General features: G+C 53.0%; 3 non-coding genes across 3 annotated transcripts in view; all 3 read left to right on the top strand.

The window, feature by feature from the left end:
- The first annotated feature begins 1,258 nt into the window (after window positions 1-1,258).
- Window positions 1,259-3,162, top strand: LOC137927645 (small subunit ribosomal RNA). Its single transcript, XR_011107794.1, has one exon. It is a non-coding gene; the product is annotated as a small subunit ribosomal RNA (ribosomal RNA).
- Window positions 3,163-3,969: 807 nt separating this feature from the next.
- Window positions 3,970-4,126, top strand: LOC137927641 (5.8S ribosomal RNA). Its single transcript, XR_011107791.1, has one exon. It is a non-coding gene; the product is annotated as a 5.8S ribosomal RNA (ribosomal RNA).
- Window positions 4,127-5,300: 1,174 nt separating this feature from the next.
- LOC137927709 (large subunit ribosomal RNA) overlaps window positions 5,301-6,438 on the top strand; it is a 4,033-nt gene continuing 2,895 nt past the window's right edge. The window contains exon 1 of the ribosomal RNA XR_011107853.1: window positions 5,301-6,438. This exon is cut by the window's right edge and continues 2,895 nt beyond it. This is a non-coding gene — a ribosomal RNA (large subunit ribosomal RNA).

The raw sequence follows: 6,438 nt of genomic DNA on the forward strand, positions 1-6,438 counted from the left end.
TCGTCATCAGCACGAAATTTATGCATCGATACGCGAACGGGACCGGACTCTGTCGTTTTCAGAAATCGATACGCGAACGCATCGGCGGCTGGCTACGCGCAATCCGCGATCGGGTCGAACGATGATGATGATGATGATGATGATGATGATGATGATGACGACGACGATGACATCGAGATCAGGGTCAGATATAGATATGTAGATCGGTGGTATGCAATCGATACGCGAACGCTCTATCGCGCTACGCGGAGACGCATACAGTCGTTCCCGCATATACATGGGACTGGCGCGAGACGCGCCGGTCGGCCGAATCGAGTTCTCTCCGATGCTCTTCTGTTTTGTTTTGTTTGTTGGTGGTTGTGGAGTGTGGAGTGTGTTTTTTTGGTTGGTGGGGTGTGTGTGGTGGTGGTGTTAGTTTGTTTGCGGAGATTGCGTTTTTTTTAGATTTAGTTTTTTTTTTTTTTTTTATAAAAAAAAAAAAAAATTTAAAAATTATTCTTAGAAAACGCGCGCGAATCGAACAAAACTAATAACACCGATACACAAACAACGCGCGCCACCAACGAGAACGCCCGAAACTGAAACTTCTATAACCGACAAACGCACGAACGACACAGCGGCGGCGGGGAGGAGGGAAGAAAAAGGGGATCATCTCCCCACAACAACACACCGTAAACTGTGTCGGACGACGTCTCCGTTATGTAAGAGCGGAAGGCGTAAGAGAACGTCTCGTTTAATTAACGCGAACGGCGTTGGGCTCCCGAGTCGACTTCGGGGCGGCCCTTAACGCATCGCATCAACGAGCTCGTCGCGCGCTAGTCGCGCGACGGTCGATCATGATATATAAATCAAGGATTTCGGATCTCTCTAAAACCGGGCTGGAAATCGGTCATTGTTCGTTTTGCGAAACGATATTTTAAAAGTGAAGATTTGTATGTGTCTCGTCAAAGAACGTTCCGATGAATCGGACGCGATGCCGCGTCCAAAGTAAATCTGGACGAACGCGAGGCGAGTGTTGAGATATACATTTTCCTCCGTGAACAGATAGAAAAACGAATTCATTTTGTTGTTGCGGTGTGGTGTTGTGTGTGTATTGTAATAAATACGCACGCACGCACGCACGCAAAAAGCTACCTAGGCACCGGCGCGTCACGGCGTTTCGAACGTCCGACGCGTCGCTTGTCACACGTCTATCATATCATCATCACCCTCATATCTCTCGTATGTGCGGTGTTGGTGTGTGTTAGCTCTAGCTAGCTCCCTGGTTGATCCTGCCAGTAGTTATATGCTTGTCTCAAAGATTAAGCCATGCATGTCTCAGTGCAAGCCGTATTAAGGCGATACCGCGAATGGCTCAATATATCAGTTTTGGTTCCTTAGATCTTACCTCGGTTACTTGGATAACTGTGGTAATTCTAGAGCTAATACATGCAATCAGAACTCTGACCAGTGATGGGATGAGTGCTTTTATTAGATCAAAACCAATCGACGGAGGGCCTCGCGTCCGAAGTCGTTAATTTTGATGAATCTGGATAACTTTTGCCGATCGCATGGTCCAGCACCGGCGACGCATCTTTCAAATGTCTGCCTTATCAACTTTCGATGGTAGTTTCTGCGACTACCATGGTTGTCACGGGTAACGGGGAATCAGGGTTCGATTCCGGAGAGGGAGCCTGAGAAACGGCTACCACATCCAAGGAAGGCAGCAGGCGCGCAAATTACCCACTCCCGGCACGGGGAGGTAGTGACGAAAAATAACGATACGGGACTCTTACGAGGCCTCGTAATCGGAATGAGTACACTTTAAATATTTTAACGAGGAACAATTGGAGGGCAAGTCTGGTGCCAGCAGCCGCGGTAACTCCAGCTCCAATAGCGTATACTAAAATTGTTGCGGTTAAAAAGCTCGTAGTTGCATTTGTGCGCCGCGCTGTCGGTGCACCGCATCCGCGGTGATACTGACACGTCTGCGGAGCATATCGTCGGTGAGCCGTCGGTAAAACGGCGGTTCAATATCAAAATCCTATCGCGGTGCTCTTCGGTGAGTGTCGAGATGGGCCGACAATTTTACTTTGAACAAATTAGAGTGCTCAAAGCGGGCTCAAAATGCTGCTTGAATATTTCGTGCATGGAATAATAGAATATGATCTCGGTTCTATTTTGTTGGTTTTCAGAACTCCGAGGTAATGATTAATAGGGATAACTGGGGGCATTCGTATTGCGACGTTAGAGGTGAAATTCTTGGATCGTCGCAAGACGAACATCAGCGAAAGCATTTGCCAAAGGTGTTTTCATCAATCAAGAACGAAAGTTAGAGGTTCGAAGGCGATTAGATACCGCCCTAGTTCTAACCGTAAATATGTCATCTAGCGATCCGCCGACGTTACTACGATGGCTCGGCGGGCAGCTTCCGGGAAACCAAAGATTTTGGACTCCGGGGGGAGTATGGTTGCAAAGCTGAAACTTAAAGGAATTGACGGAAGGGCACCACCAGGAGTGGAGCCTGCGGCTTAATTTGACTCAACACGGGAAATCTCACCAGGCCCGGACACCGGAAGGATTGACAGATTAACAGCTCTTTCTTGATTCGGTGGGTGGTGGTGCATGGCCGTTCTTAGTTGGTGGAGCGATTTGTCTGGTTAATTCCGGTAACGAACGAGACTCTAGCCTGCTAAATAGGCGTCGTCATTTAGGTGTGCGCCGCTCCGGTGGCGCAACTCACTGGCGACGTATTAAAATTCTTCTTAGAGGGACCGGCGGCTTCGAGCCGCACGAGATTGAGCAATAACAGGTCTGTGATGCCCTTAGATGTCCTGGGCCGCACGCGCGCTACACTGAAGGAATCAGCATGTTCTCCCTGGCCTAGAGGCCCGGGCAACCCGTTGAAACTCCTTCGTGCTGGGGATTGGGGTTTGCAATTATCCCCCATAAACGAGGAATTCCTAGTAAGCGCGAGTCATAAGCTCGCGTTGATTACGTCCCTGCCCTTTGTACACACCGCCCGTCGCTACTACCGATTGAATGATTTAGTGAGGTCTTCGGACCGACACGCGGTGGCTTCACGGCCGTCGGCGTTGCTGGGAAGTTGACCAAACTTGATCATTTAGAGGAAGTAAAAGTCGTAACAAGGTTTCCGTAGGGGAACCTGCGGAAGGATCATTAACGTGTGTGTATGTGTGCGAGACGCGTGATATGTTCACGAACGTTGTTGCGCCGCTGTTGCTGTTGTTGCTGTTGCGACGACGACGACGACGACGACGACGACTTCGTACATACCGTGTTTACACATATATATATATGTAATACATCCATAATGATATATATATACGACATATATACATATATATGTACGTACGCGCGCGCTGCTGTTCGTATCTAATGCGGACGAGCGCGCGCGCGTGTGCGTGCGTGTGTGTGTGCGTGTTTGTATATATGTATAAAAAATAAAATGTGAAATAATTGTCTCTAGCGTCTATTACGCCTAACGGCGCAGCGGCGACGGCGCCGTGGCGGTGGCCGGTGGCGGTGGTGGCATTCGTCGAAAGTGCTACCGCCGCCGCTGCCTCCGCCGCCGTCGAAGCGGCCGGGTGGCGGAAAAACGCCGAGAGACGAGCGCCGACCGGGGCATACCAAACGGAGCGTTCGAAGCGGTGAAAATCCCCACTGCCTAGCTCAGGCCCTTTATTGTCGGTTGGCGCTATACAAAACGAAATTTAAGCGGTTAGAAAGATGACAATGTCGTGCGTCACGCCAGCTCGTTGGGGGGTGCGCGGGTCGTCGTCGTTCATCATTCTAAAGGATTCGCGTCGGGGCGTTAAGCTTTTTCGGTGCCGTTTCTTTATGAACGCCTCGGCGCACATGAATTCGACCAACTTTCGACGTTAATACATAAAAACGGACAATCAAGTGGCCGACGGCGAGAGCCGTAGGCCGCTACCGTAAGTAATAACAACATTAAGAAAAAACCATTACCCTGGACGGTGGATCACTTGGCTCGCGGGTCGATGAAGAACGCAGTTAACTGCGCGTCATAGTGTGAACTGCAGGACACATTTGAACATCGACATTTCGAACGCACATTGCGGTCCGTGGAGAAATATCCAGGACCACTCCTGTCTGAGGGCCGGCTGTTAAAATATAAAAACCACACTGTTCGGTGTAGAACGCGCGCTACGTGCGCTCGCGCCGGTCGATGCGCGCGGCGGTGACGCGCGACGCGGCGGCGGCGGGTTGGTGGGGGGTGATGAACGAGCTCGCGGACGGTGCGATGGGACGATCTCTAATAAGAGTCTCTCGTCCGCGCCGCCGCGGCTCTCACTCTCTCTCTCTCACTATCCGCCGTCGCTGTCGTCGCGCTGCCGCTGCCGCACTACCGCGCGCGGGCGAGCGGGCGCGCGCTCTTTCGAACAATTGACGGTTTCCGTTGAACGTTCTTCGCGACGGACGACGGACGGCGGGGTGCTGCACCCCTCACGTCCGCGTACGCGCGGAGCGCGTTTACGGTCCGTTTAAATATATCGAATTGTATTGAATATGAAACGAGTGTGAAAAGATTACACGCATCGCTAAGACGCGAGTCTTCGTAGTGCGGTCTTCGTCCGAGCTCATCGGTTCGTGTATACGATATAATAAAATATATCGGAAGCACAGACGACGCGTCTCCGACGGATGCGACCGGCAGGCGGTGAATGTTTTCTTGCGCGGCAAGCGTAACGCACACACAAACATATGTAAGTAAACATTACGTGATGTTCATGTGCGCGCGCGCCTAGCCCGATGCGAGAGAGTTCACCGCTCGTCGTCGCTACGCATCCGTATTATGTCGGTGATACGCGTCGTCGTTCCAGTGCGAACGTTATATTATCGTATCGATACGGACCGATACCGAAAGGGCCGGACGATCGATCGCTAACGAAAAGTACTCGCGCTCGCGTATGCGTGTCGAGATTTTCGTTTACGCTCGTATCATCATCATAATCATCATCGTCATCGTCGTCGTTCATCGCGCAACGCGTGTTGTGTGTGCAGCGTTGCGTTGTGCGTGCGCGCGTCTAGAGACCTCTAAGGACTCGCGACGCGCGCGCCTCGCGCACGCGCACTCGCTCTGCGACGCGCGATGATCGCGACGGTGGGGGTGGTGTACGGTAGGCGGACTCGACGTCCGAAGGGCGTCCCGCGACGACGACCGGCCGCCGTGCGCGCTTGCTTGCTTGCGCGCGCGGTCCGTCGGTTCGTCGTCGTCAAAAATATAATAAGGGACGTCGCGTACGGATATCGCGTCTGCCTCGAATTTTTATCGTTGGCCTCAGATCAGGGAGGATCACCCGCCGAATTTAAGCATATTAGTAAGCGGAGGAAAAGAAACTAACAAGGATTTCCCTAGTAGCGGCGAGCGAACAGGAAAGAGCCCAGCACTGAATCCCGCGATCGTCTCGAGCGCGGGAGATGTGGTGTTCGGGAGGTTCCGCTTTCTCGTCGTCGATACTCCTGTCCAAGTTCGTCTTGAACGGGGCCGTTTTCCCGCAGAGGGTGCCAGGCCCGTAGCGACGGAGGGCGGCGGCGAGAGGGACTCTCCTAAGAGTCGGGTTGCTTGAGAGTGCAGCCCTAAGTGGGTGGTAAACTCCATCTAAGGCTAAATATAACCGCGAGACCGATAGCGAACAAGTACCGTGAGGGAAAGTTGAAAAGAACTTTGAAGAGAGAGTTCAAGAGTACGTGAAACCGTTCAGGGGTAAACCTGCGAAACTCGAATGAACGAACGGAGAGATTCATCGTCATTCCGCGGCGTACGCGCCCGCGCTCTGATGCGACGTCCGGTCCGCCTTTAATCGGGCGCTGTATCGCGTCGCACGGGCCGGTGCGCGTCGACGTCCGCGGAGGGCGTGCACTTCTCTCTCAGTAATGCATCGCGACCCGTTCGGGTGTCGATCTAAGCGCCGCCGACGGGCAGCCCAGCGTTCACTTCGCGCGAGCGGAGTCAGGACGTTGGACCGTTTCGCGGTAGCCGATCGGCCGCCGGACGGTATAATGATAAGAATCGCGCACGCGCTCTCTAAAGGCGCGTCCGGCCCGACGCAAGATAACGTCGTACACGAGGTCCTGCCCGAGCGCGGACCTCGTTGCGGCGCGTCTGTCGTCGCAGCCGTGCTGTCTCGGACCGTGCGCGTCTCTGTCTGCGATGATTCAGTTTCGGGCACTCGCAGGACCCGTCTTGAAACACGGACCAAGGAGTCTAGCATGTGTGCGAGTCATTGAGTATTTGTATAAACTGAAAGGCGCAACGAAAGTGAAGGCGCGCGCTAGCCGCGCGCTCAGGGAGGATGGAGTGTACGTCCTTTGCGATCTGCACTCTCGCACTCCCGAGGCGTCTCGTTTCCAATCCGTGAATGCAGGCGCGCTCTGAGCAGAGATGCTGGGACCCGAAAGATGGTGAACTAT

The sequence above is a fragment of the Battus philenor genome, unplaced genomic scaffold (assembly GCF_028537555.1).
Source record: "Battus philenor isolate CCGP_79_NKW_IND1 unplaced genomic scaffold, ilBatPhil1.0.hap1 SCAF_36, whole genome shotgun sequence".
Taxonomy (NCBI): Eukaryota; Metazoa; Arthropoda; class Insecta; order Lepidoptera; family Papilionidae; genus Battus; species Battus philenor.